Raw genomic sequence first — 10,291 nt, 5'->3', positions numbered from 1 at the left:
CCAGAAAAAAAAAAAAAAAATTGGGCTCAGGTGCCTGGTGAGGGAGAGCGCCTCATCCCACTGCTGAGGATGGCTTAGGCAAGAAGAGCCAGGAGCTCCTCTTGCAGAAACTTCTCCCCATCCAGAACAGCCTCCTTGGCAGAGGCTGTATTCTCCCATACAGAATCATCCCCCAGCTTGAGCAGGTCCTTGAGCTCAATATGCATCTGAGGGAGGAGCCCAAGTGTGAGCAAGAGGGTGACACAGATACATGCATGCACAAATACATAGGCATACATGCATACTATGTAGATACACACACACACACACACAGAGGAGGAGAAAAGAGAAATGGAGATGCCCCAGGAGCTGAAGAAACCCACTCACACTTTAAAGATGCTTGGGAGATGAGAGAAGACACTGTGTACCCAAAAGAGCTGGATACTATTAGAACAAAGCAATAGAGAATACAGAAAGAGCTCATGGAAAGGAAAACTTCAACACAAGACTCAGAATGCAAGTAAAAAAAAAATGCCCAGAAGGGAACATGGGTGGAGGGGAGGGTACAGGGATGAAATAGAATTAAAGGCTTACCTGACCAGGACTCAGTCACAGAAGGGAGTAGAGGAGGGAGGAAAGGGCCATGAACCACTTAAACCCTCTCCAGAACTTAAGGAGGGAGGTTCCTGTCCTGGCCGCTATAGCCCCCACAAGCCAGCCTTCCTTGGGGCATACACTGGGTTGGAACCAGAACAGAGGCTCCCAGCCAAGATTTTCAAGTTCGTGGCTACCTCAATGAGGCCTGGAGGTGGAGAAGGTTCCCATAGGAGGGAGTGGCCAGAGAAAAGAGGTCAGTTGTGACCTTACCAGTTTACCTCATTTCTCTGTACCTCTTTCTTTTTCTTCATTCACGATAGGGCGTGCATGCGCACGAAAAAGGAGAGAGAGGCCAGCACCCTCTTCAGGGTCTGGTCACGCCGAGATCCCTTTCCTTAAGCCACTGGCTCTTAGGCACTCACGTGTATCCCCAGTGTGTTTCAGACTGACCAGGCTGGGGATTTGAACAGTGGTTTTCCTTGAGCAGTGCATCACTGCTGCACCATGGAGGTAGCCTCCACCCCCCACTCCAAGCCCCTTCTTTATAAGGCAGAGAGAAAGGGGAAGTTAGATATTCCTGCCCCAGCCTCCTTGGTAGCTAGGACCACGGCACCTTCCTGCTTGCATCTCCATGGTGAGATCTATACCTCAGTTTCTTCACCTGCAAAGTGGGCTGGGGGAGGGACAGCCCCATGGCCTGTTACCTAGTGGTAACAGAGCTGAATCCCATATGGTCCACTGCGGTTTGAATCCTGGCCCCAGCAACCTCAAAAACACTCTGGGCATATGTGTATGTGTGTGTGTGTGCGTGTGTGTACATGCAAGCCTCAACTCCTGAGAGGATGGAGAAACGGAGAGGGAATTTCAGCGTGATCATGCCCCATTAGAGGGTGCTTTCCCCTCCCTGTCTGTGATAAATGCATGCATGCTGTGGCAGAAGGGGGCGTAGGGTGCTGGGGCTAACAGCCTGACAGGATTTCTGTGAAGATGGAGTTTTCTACACTCAATGAGAAGCACCCAGCATGCACCTCCTCAGGCCTAGCAGTGATGGTGATGAAGATGTTGAGGAGGAGGCAGGGAGCGTGGGGACCACTCAGGATAGGTAGGAAACAAACAAATGCTATTGTAAGTGATTATTAACTCCAGAGAGAACAAAACTCCGTTGGGTTAAGCTGCGTGGTTTGGCCATGAACATTATTTGCATGAATATAATATAAACATGGATGTTGTTTAAGGGAACAAACCCCTTGTTTCAAAGTCAATAGATAACTTCTGCAATGAGAAGGGACAGCGTATCAGGGTGCTATTTCAAAACGTGGAGGTAATTAGAAAAGTCAGATAAGCATAAGCATATCTATCATAAGCATGAGGCCTATCATGCAAAACAGCCTTCCCTACCCCTCCCGGCCTCTCCCAGCTCTTCCACTACAGCAGAAGAACTATCTAGAAGACTCGGCTGTGTGCATACATGTGTGCTATTTTCCATTATAAGCTTTATGCTGCTTTTTCTCTTTAAGAATTTTTTTTTTTGAGAGGTTTTTGCTATAGGGCGCATACTCTCGCCAGAAAAACAGAGAGAGACAGACAGATAGAAAGCGACAAATCATCCCCCAGGGGGGATGGCCATGCCACAATCCCTTCTCCTCCATTCTCCTCTCGGGATCTTGGGCACATATGTACATGCGCCCGGCATGAGTTTAAGCCACCGGGTCTGGGACTTGAACCGCGGTCGACTATATGGGAATTCAGCGACATAGCCATTATGCTAACTTCTGGTCCCAAGAATTATTTTCTTTATCATTACTATTTTTTTAATTTGCTACAGGACACGTGTGCTCACCAGAGAGAGACAGGGAGGGACAGGGAGAGAAAGTGAGAAAGCAAGCTGCCAGGTGCAGGACTTGAACTGCATTGGGTAATGTGGGAGTCCAGTGCGTTAATCACCATGCCACCTGCTTGCCCCTATACTTCTTTTGACTTTTCTAACTTTGTATATCATTTTCACAAATAACTAAATAAATCATGAATTATTATTCCTTGTCATCCAAATTATCCTTCTTTTTTTAAACAAAAGCTGTGCGTGTCATGAATGTGGTATTTCTGTATATCGTAGGCAAGAGCAGGAAGGGGTCTGAGAGCAGCGTCCAAAGTATCAGAAAGCTACTGGCTCTGGGAGCTTTATCATCTAGTAATTGCATATTTCAGTGTCTCTGAAGGGTCAATTCGAAATCTGGAAACAAAGCTTTACACTCAGAGATGTTCGGCTGCGTTATTTACAGTGGAGGACTTGGGAAGTGAGCCATTCTTAGGGTAGAAGCCGGCTGTGGATCCTCTCGATGGAGCATTCCATCATGGTTAAATAACCTCAGGGTGTGGAGGCCAGGCAGAAGGCTCATGTTTTATAATTATTATTATTATTAATATTTTTAGTTTTTGCCATAGGGCATATGCGCTCACAGGAGAGAGACAGAGAGAGGAAGATAAAGAGAGAGGGAAAGTGAGAAATTGTTCCTTGAGGGGAATGGCCACACCGCAATTCCTTCTGTTCTCCTCTTGAGATTTGGGGGCATGCACATGCATATGCCCAGTGTGTTTTCCAAGCCACTGAGTGTGGGACTCGAATAGTTGGCCATGTGTGATCCAGCCACCTTAACCTCTGTGCCACCTGCTGGCCCCATGATAGATTTAAAATAGACTTGTTACCTGGTTAGATGAAAAGACCGGTAGGAAGGTGGGCCCCGGTATGATGAACGGAAGATACTTCTAAACCTGAAGAAAGTGTCCAAGAAAGTGACCGCATGTAAATGTCCTGTCACACGTTTTCCCAGAGAATACACGTTTGGCAACACGGGGCTCTATGAAGGTGCTGACATTGTTTGAAGGGCTGGTGCCTCCGGGCCAGTGGTGAGCTGTTAGGGCGACACGGGTCCCGGTGGATTTCAAGAGGCTGCCCTTCCGGGATCGGTTCTGGGGAGACAGACCTGGTCCTAGGCAAAGGAGCTTGTCCTGAGGAGTTCCCGATCCTCCCCAGACCTCGAGTTGCCTGCTCCGAAGCAGTCCCCACCTCAAGAAGTGCACTGCTCTCGGATACAGCCTGGAGGTCCGTGCCCCTCATGCTGTGCTGTGAGCTCTGGGACTCAAGCCCAGCCTCCACAGAGACGGTCAGCCTAGCCAAGCCACTCAGATTCTGTCCGATCTCCCTCCTCTGCCTTTCCTCTGCTCCTAGGCAGAGCCCTGAGAGGGCCCACAGGGCCCAAGCCTGGTGTCCAGGAGGGCACAGGAGGGCAGGGCCCAGCTCATGTCTGAGCCAGGACCCCAGCTGGTGGCCCGCCTGTCCCTCTTACCTGCCCAACACGGTCATGGGAACCTCTGCCGGGAAACAACAGTGGTGACCTGGAAACCATCACCTGGTAACCATTACCTGGCAACCGTGACCCAGCTCAGAGACCAGAAGTAGGCATGATTCTTAGGCAAGTGGGAAAGTGGCTGTGGTCTGAGCTAAGGGGGAACTGAGGAGAGGCGGGGCAGTGGGTGGGGGTCAAGTTGGAAAATCTGGGTAGCAGAAGTGAGGGGGCAACGGAGACGGGATGGGAGGCTCTGGTTCCCAACTAAGGCCCACAGGACATGGTCTGACCCTTGCCGTGGACCCTGTGCCTCCGGCCTCCAGTTACATGTCCCCACCCTTATTGTCCTTCAGCGCCTTGTGGGTCATGAGGGTCTCTCTGTTTAGGGTCCTCTTGCAGGGGTCTGGATGTTGTCCCTAAAAGATATGACCATGTCCTAAGCCCCAGAATCTGAATGTGACCTTATTTAGAAAAGGGTCTTTGCAGATGTGACTGAGTTAGGATCTCAGATAAGGTCATCCTGGGCTACCCAGGTGGCCCTAAACTCTGACCAGCGTTCCCCTAAGAATGAGGCATAGAGAAGAGGAGACGACCGTGTGACGAGGCAGAGACTGGGGTGATGCAGCCACAAGCCCAGGGAAGCCTGGAGCCACCAGGAGCTGCAAGAGGCAGGAAGGATCCTCCCCTGGAGCCTCTGGAGGGAGCGTGTGCTGCTGACATCTTGACTGTGGATTTCTGGCTTCCATAACATTGAGAAAATAAACCGCTGTTGTTTTAAGTCACTTGATCTGTGGTAAGTTTTTACTATGACTCCAGAAAACTAATAAACCTCTTAAGCCCCTCTTCACCTCTGAGGGTCCCATAAGGCACTGTCCACTCTGGGAGGTCCCCTCACCTGGAGGCTGAGGTGCCCCCAGACCCTGTCTCATGTGGCTCTTCTCTAGAGCCCCTGGAGTCAACCTCCCATGGTGGGAGCTGCGCCCATGCCAGGACTTGGCTAGGGTTGGAGGAGGTCTATCTGCCCCTCTGAGAGCCGCCGCCTCTTCTTTCTGTTCGTTGGAGGCTGCTTCCTGACTCTGACTCATTCCCCTCTCCCTGACTTTGCCAGGTCCCAGCTCACAGTCTGAAGCAGGCCCAGGGTAACCCTCTGCCTGGCAGAGGGTTAGGTCAGTCTGGCAGAACTAGGTTGCAGGGGGGCTGGGGCAGAGAGCCCCTCCACCATGCCCTGCACTGAGTGGTTTGGGTGTCCTGACCCTAGGGGCTGCTGCCTAGCCTGGGTCTGCTGGGGCAGGAGCACCTGCAGGGGATGCAGCGGGCTCTCCGTGTGGCTAGGAGTGCTGGGGTTGATCTGGCTCCCAGGACAGCACCTTGCCTTCTGTGCTCCTCCTCCCCAGGGCTTCAGCCGCACCCACTCCTGGCCTGGGAGTTCCGGGCAGGTGGTGCAGCCACAGCTGGTCCTGACTGAGGACTTGCCGAGCTCCTGCTACAATGCTGACCCTGTCAGACCAGAGCAGGGTCAGAGGACTGGCCCCCCACTAGGAGGGACTCTATCTTTGCAGAGCACCTCGACTTCCATTGGATGTGTTCTGGGATATACGCCAGGAAGGACTCACATGTGCACCTATGCCGGCTTATCCGGCAGCCATGGGGGCAGCAGGCCCTCTCCTTTTCCTGCCTCTCTCCCCTAGAGCTGAGTACAGACCTGTAGAGGCTCCCAGTCCCCTGTTCTCAGGGTGGCTGCCCACTTGCTCTAGGCCCTCAGGGAGTAGACCCTGCCTGCACAGTGGCATCAAGAGCTCAAACCAGAAAACAGCTTTGGGCAGGGCACTGCTGAGGGGCAGGTGGCTGCCGGGGTCTCTCCTGTGGGCGTGAGTAGCCTGTGTGTGTCAAGGTAGGTGGGAGCAGGTGGGAGCTCAGTGGTAAAACGATGCTGTGAGGCCGACTCACATGGGCAAGTTCTGTACTCATGCCTGGAGGCCTTCCTGAGTATACCAGGCAGGTGTCTGCCCATGACCCAGAGCTGGCTGAGGCTAAGGGTGGGTCATACCATGAGACCCTTTGGGGGAGTTGTATCTCTGGCTGACTCCTGGACCCCTGCACCCCTTCTCCACAGAGCCCTCTGGGGCCCAGGCAGTGTCTCAGTCGCAGACACCCTCCTTCGCAAAGTCACGAGTCAGTGGTTTGTACGGTTAAAATAAGGAGATCATCAAAATATGATTTCACAAATCATGATTTATTACCATACAAAGATTATTTTTTTCTTTTCAAAAAGGGGGAGAAAAATGAGAACAAACCTCACAGGGAATATACCCAGTATACCAGGCACATTAACCGCATGCCAAGTGAGTTCCAATTTAGAGTCCAATTACTCTAGTCTAGTTGCTTGATTAGGAAGGACGCAGGCCTCTGTGGAAAGGTCTCATTAGCTTGAGGTGTGCCTTTGTGAGAGGTTCTCCGGCGACTGGCGTGACCAGAGCGTCCTTGGACACTAGAGGGCGGTGTTGCAGGCGCGGCCTCAGAGACTAGCTCGAAGGCGGCTGCTGGGCCAGAGCCGACTCTCACAGCCTGGGTCAAACTCGGGCGTTTTTATGTGTGTTGGAGTCTGCTGGTTGGGGTGAGTAGCTCACATAGGAGGTCTGATAAGGTAGGATGACCTGTTTTTGAAGGGAGGAGTTATTCACTCTAAATTCCGATCACTTCAAAACACATGTCACTCATGTGTAGCCAGCTCTGTCGTGTTTGGGATCATTTCAAAGCTACATGACAGGGGAACCAGCAGTTAGCGTAATGGCTATGTCGCTGGACTCCCACGTAGTCGACCGTGGTTCGCATCCTGGACCCGGTGGCTTAGAACTCACGCCAGGCGCGTGTGCGTGCGTGCCCAGGATCCTGAGAGGAGAATGGAGGAGAAGGGATTGCGGCGTGACCATCCCCCCAGGGGGTGATTTCTCGCTTTCTGTCTCTATATCTCTCTCTGTCTGTCTGGCGAGCACACACGCCCTGTAGCGAAGAAAAGAAAAAAAGCTACATGACAACAGCTTTGCAGAGGTCCTGCCTCAGGGTCTCAGGGAAAAGAAGGGAATGTGTGGGGGCAGCCATGGGCTGGAAGTGGTTGGCATCCAGAATTTGGTGAGGACAATCTGAGAGAGAAACTGTCAGTGCTTCTCTGTGCCACAGTGGAGTGAAGAGGGGAGGGAAGGTCACAGAGGAGGGCTGAGCAATAGGCCATGAGGGCCAGGGCTGTCTGCCTCTGAGGGGCACCTGCCTCCCACAGGCATGGATGACCATTTGCCTGCCTTGGCGAGGGCCCCTGAGCGGAGGCCCTGTGAAGGGGGAGTGATGGGCTGCACCTCACTCCAGAGCTGTGTCTGGCATACCCTGGGGCTCTCTGGGTCCTGGTGCTGCCTCGAGTGGGTGAGAGGCTGAGATGCCCCCAGCCCCTGTTGACCTCTCCTGCAATCCCTCACCTTGAGTTGGGCATTTGGGGGCAGGTTGCTTTTATCTCATCCTTCTTGGACCCCCAGCCCGGTGCAGATGGGGACAGGGCTGAGGGATGAGGACACCTTGCTCCTCAGGGTGGCTGCCCATCCCACTTCCAGTGTGGGGCTTGGCTGTTGGGACTGTAACCCCAGGTCCTGTCTCACGCAGTGGTAGTGACAATAGCTTTGGAGTGGCCATATCTGCAGGTACCCAGTGACTACTGCTCTCGAACCCTTGGTGTGGGGCCCACAAGGCGCTGTCTGTGGCCTGACTGCTCCCTGAAACCCCACCTCAGGGCACCTGATAAGCAGATGCAGGCCGCCCCATGCCTCGCGCTCTGTGTCACACTCCGTATCTATCACCGTGATGGACAGAAAGCCACTGCAGGGCCAGCAGGAAGCAGTCAGGGTCCCATGCAGGCTCCACTCCTGTATTGATGGACCAAGGACCTCGTTTTCCACTGGGCATCCAGCAAGAATCCTATGGGGGCCAGGCGAGGGGGCCTCCTCCAGCGGTGATCAGGCCAGGGATGGACGGCATTACCAGACAGTATTAGACAGAATGATCCAGATCTAACCGTGTCTGGTAAGACGCCCATCAGCAGGCTGTGGTGTAGGCGGCCTCAGGTCTTGGGCAGCAAATCCATGGCACCTGTTGAGGAAGAGCCCTGGGGCAGTTCCTCCCACTACCCCATCTGTGCTCAGACCCTCCCAGGACTTGCCTCACCCAAGCCCTGAGGATAGCTCCCTTCCCTAGCCCACACCTGGCCCCAGTGCTTGTGTTTGTAGGTGCAGCTGGGGAGCTGGTCACCACGCCTTGGATCTCAGGCAAATGCTCAGTGCGGCACCTTGCTGGCTTCCTGCATCGGGTTAATGAGTAACTGCGAGGCCAGGGATAGATGTCCCTCCTTCTCCCCCCAGGGACTGGCTGGGACCTTGTGCTGGGTGGGGCTCCTGGGGCCCAGAATGGCACTGGGCTGGAGTCCTGGCTTCAGATCAAAACGATAAAACAATGGGTGATCCTGGCGTTGCAGCTTTCGGACAAAGTTCCTGTGCTTGCCGAGAGACTCCGTGTCCTTAGGCAGCAGCACGGCCTGTCCACTGGAACCCTCCTTCGCCCTTCCTTGCTTTCCCCAGTAGACCTTGATAGAGCCTGATGTAAAAGGGCGTTTCCCAGGTGAGAGGACACGGCAGTCGGGCGTCCTCCCTCTACAGTGTCCTGATCTGTTGGTCTCTTCTTGAACCAGGTTGCCCCAAAATTCAGTCTGAGAGGGAGCCCCTTCCTCCAGGCCCCCGTGGTACACCGAGAGGTCCATAGTGTGGCATAATCAGGCTTTTACCTGTGCTTGGAGTGGCAGACGAGGATATTGGCCAGGAGGGGGCTCCTACACCCAGGTGGAGGCCAGGCTGGCTACTGATTGCCAGGTTGCATTGCTGAGACAGCCCCCTGCCCAGTCTCTCTGGGTCTAGGAGCTCAGGACAGCATGTCCTCAGGCATCTCCGGTGAGCAGCAGGCCACTTTGAACATCGTTACCAGACAGTGTTAGAGCCGTTGAGAAGTCCAGCACTGTCCGGTAAGATGCCCACAGGGGCCCAGGGGTGCCTGGCCTGAGGACAGTGGGATGGACATGTCCCCAACCTGCAAGGAGACCAGAGGCAGTGTACAAGCCCACTGAAGACCCAGTGCAGACAGCAGCCAGCTGCTTTCCTGGACTAGAGGGGCTGGCAGAGAGGTCTGGGGGCCGAGACCCCAAGGCCACACAGGTTGATACTCCCTGCTTCCTCCAGAGCAAAGAGGACTTTGAGGCTGCTGATGCAGCCTGGCAGCCCACTCACCCTAGATGTCAAGAAGGGAAGGCTAGGGAGGCGAGGCCTGACCACTGGGGGCCCAGTCCTGGGTGGACTCTGCGGTTTCCCAGCTCCCAGCTCTGGGTGAGGCAGTTTCCAGCGTGAGGCCCTCAGGCCCAGGTGACTCCAGACTGTGCCTTGGTCCTCCAGAGCCCTTTGTTGCGGTTCAACCCGGCCCACACCTGCCAGGTGTGGTGGTAGCACCTGCCCGGGTGCCATGGGCTGGGCCCGGATACCCGAGTGTCCTAATCCCCGGATCACTGTCTGCAGGGGCCGCCCTCAGTGCAGCTGCAGGAAGCCTTTCATTCTGCAGGGCTCAGGGGTGCTCTCAGAGATGCCCCAGCCTGAGGGAGGGGTTGCCCCCACACTCCCTCCCCTTTCCGAGGTCAAATTTCTGCCCTGTCCAGAAGCCACCCAGGATGGGGTGGGGAGCTGCAGGGGCAAGCTGTAGGAGAGAGTAGAGCATGGGGGGCCAGGTGGGGAGGCGGCCCCCTTGCTGCGTGCAGGGCCCCGCCGTCATCATTACCAGGCAGTATTAGAGACCAGACACCATCCAATGCTGCCCAGTAAGATGGCGACGGTGGCCCGAATTGGGTCTGGGGGCCGCCTGGCTGGGGGGAAAGTGGGGACCGGATAGGGTGTGCTAGCGGCCTGAGGTGGAGCCATGTCCTGTTTGGGCACTAAGGTGGGAGTGGGTGAGGGTCCAGGGCACTCTGAGGCTCACTCTCTCTGTTGGGGCTCAGCTGGGAAGGTTCGGCTGAAGGTTGGACCACAATACCTGAAAGACCTGGCCTGGGAGCACAGGGTGAGACCCTCCGTCTGGTCTGCCCAGCCTGGTCCTGTGGTGCTCCCGCTTGGGGTATAGGACATCTGAGGAGGCTAGGGTGTCTGACCCAGAGGAGGCTGACAGCCTGAGGAATGGGAGACAGAGCTGAGGTCCTGGAGTAGTCCAGGTGACCGCAGACCTGGTTGGAGTTGGGTCAAAGCTAGACCCTCCCTCCAGAAGGTCGTACAGAAGGGTCTAGATAGAAGGCCAACCTCCTG

At 54.7% G+C, this 10,291-nt stretch overlaps 2 non-coding genes across 2 annotated transcripts; both read right to left on the bottom strand.

Annotated features, from left to right (window-relative positions):
* Positions 1–8,922: 8,922 nt before the first annotated feature.
* MIR200A (microRNA mir-200a) lies at positions 8,923–8,981 on the bottom strand. Its single transcript, NR_129361.1, has one exon. It is a non-coding gene; the product is annotated as a microRNA mir-200a (primary transcript).
* Positions 8,982–9,763: 782 nt separating this feature from the next.
* Positions 9,764–9,821, bottom strand: MIR200B (microRNA mir-200b). Its single transcript, NR_129500.1, has one exon. It is a non-coding gene; the product is annotated as a microRNA mir-200b (primary transcript).
* Positions 9,822–10,291: the final 470 nt, after the last annotated feature.

This window comes from Tupaia chinensis, unplaced genomic scaffold (assembly GCF_000334495.1).
Source record: "Tupaia chinensis unplaced genomic scaffold, TupChi_1.0 Scaffold143584_1, whole genome shotgun sequence".
Classification (NCBI taxonomy): domain Eukaryota; kingdom Metazoa; phylum Chordata; class Mammalia; order Scandentia; family Tupaiidae; genus Tupaia; species Tupaia belangeri.
The sequence above is the reverse complement of the archived record's forward strand: the minus strand, read 5'-3'. Positions and strand labels throughout refer to the sequence as shown.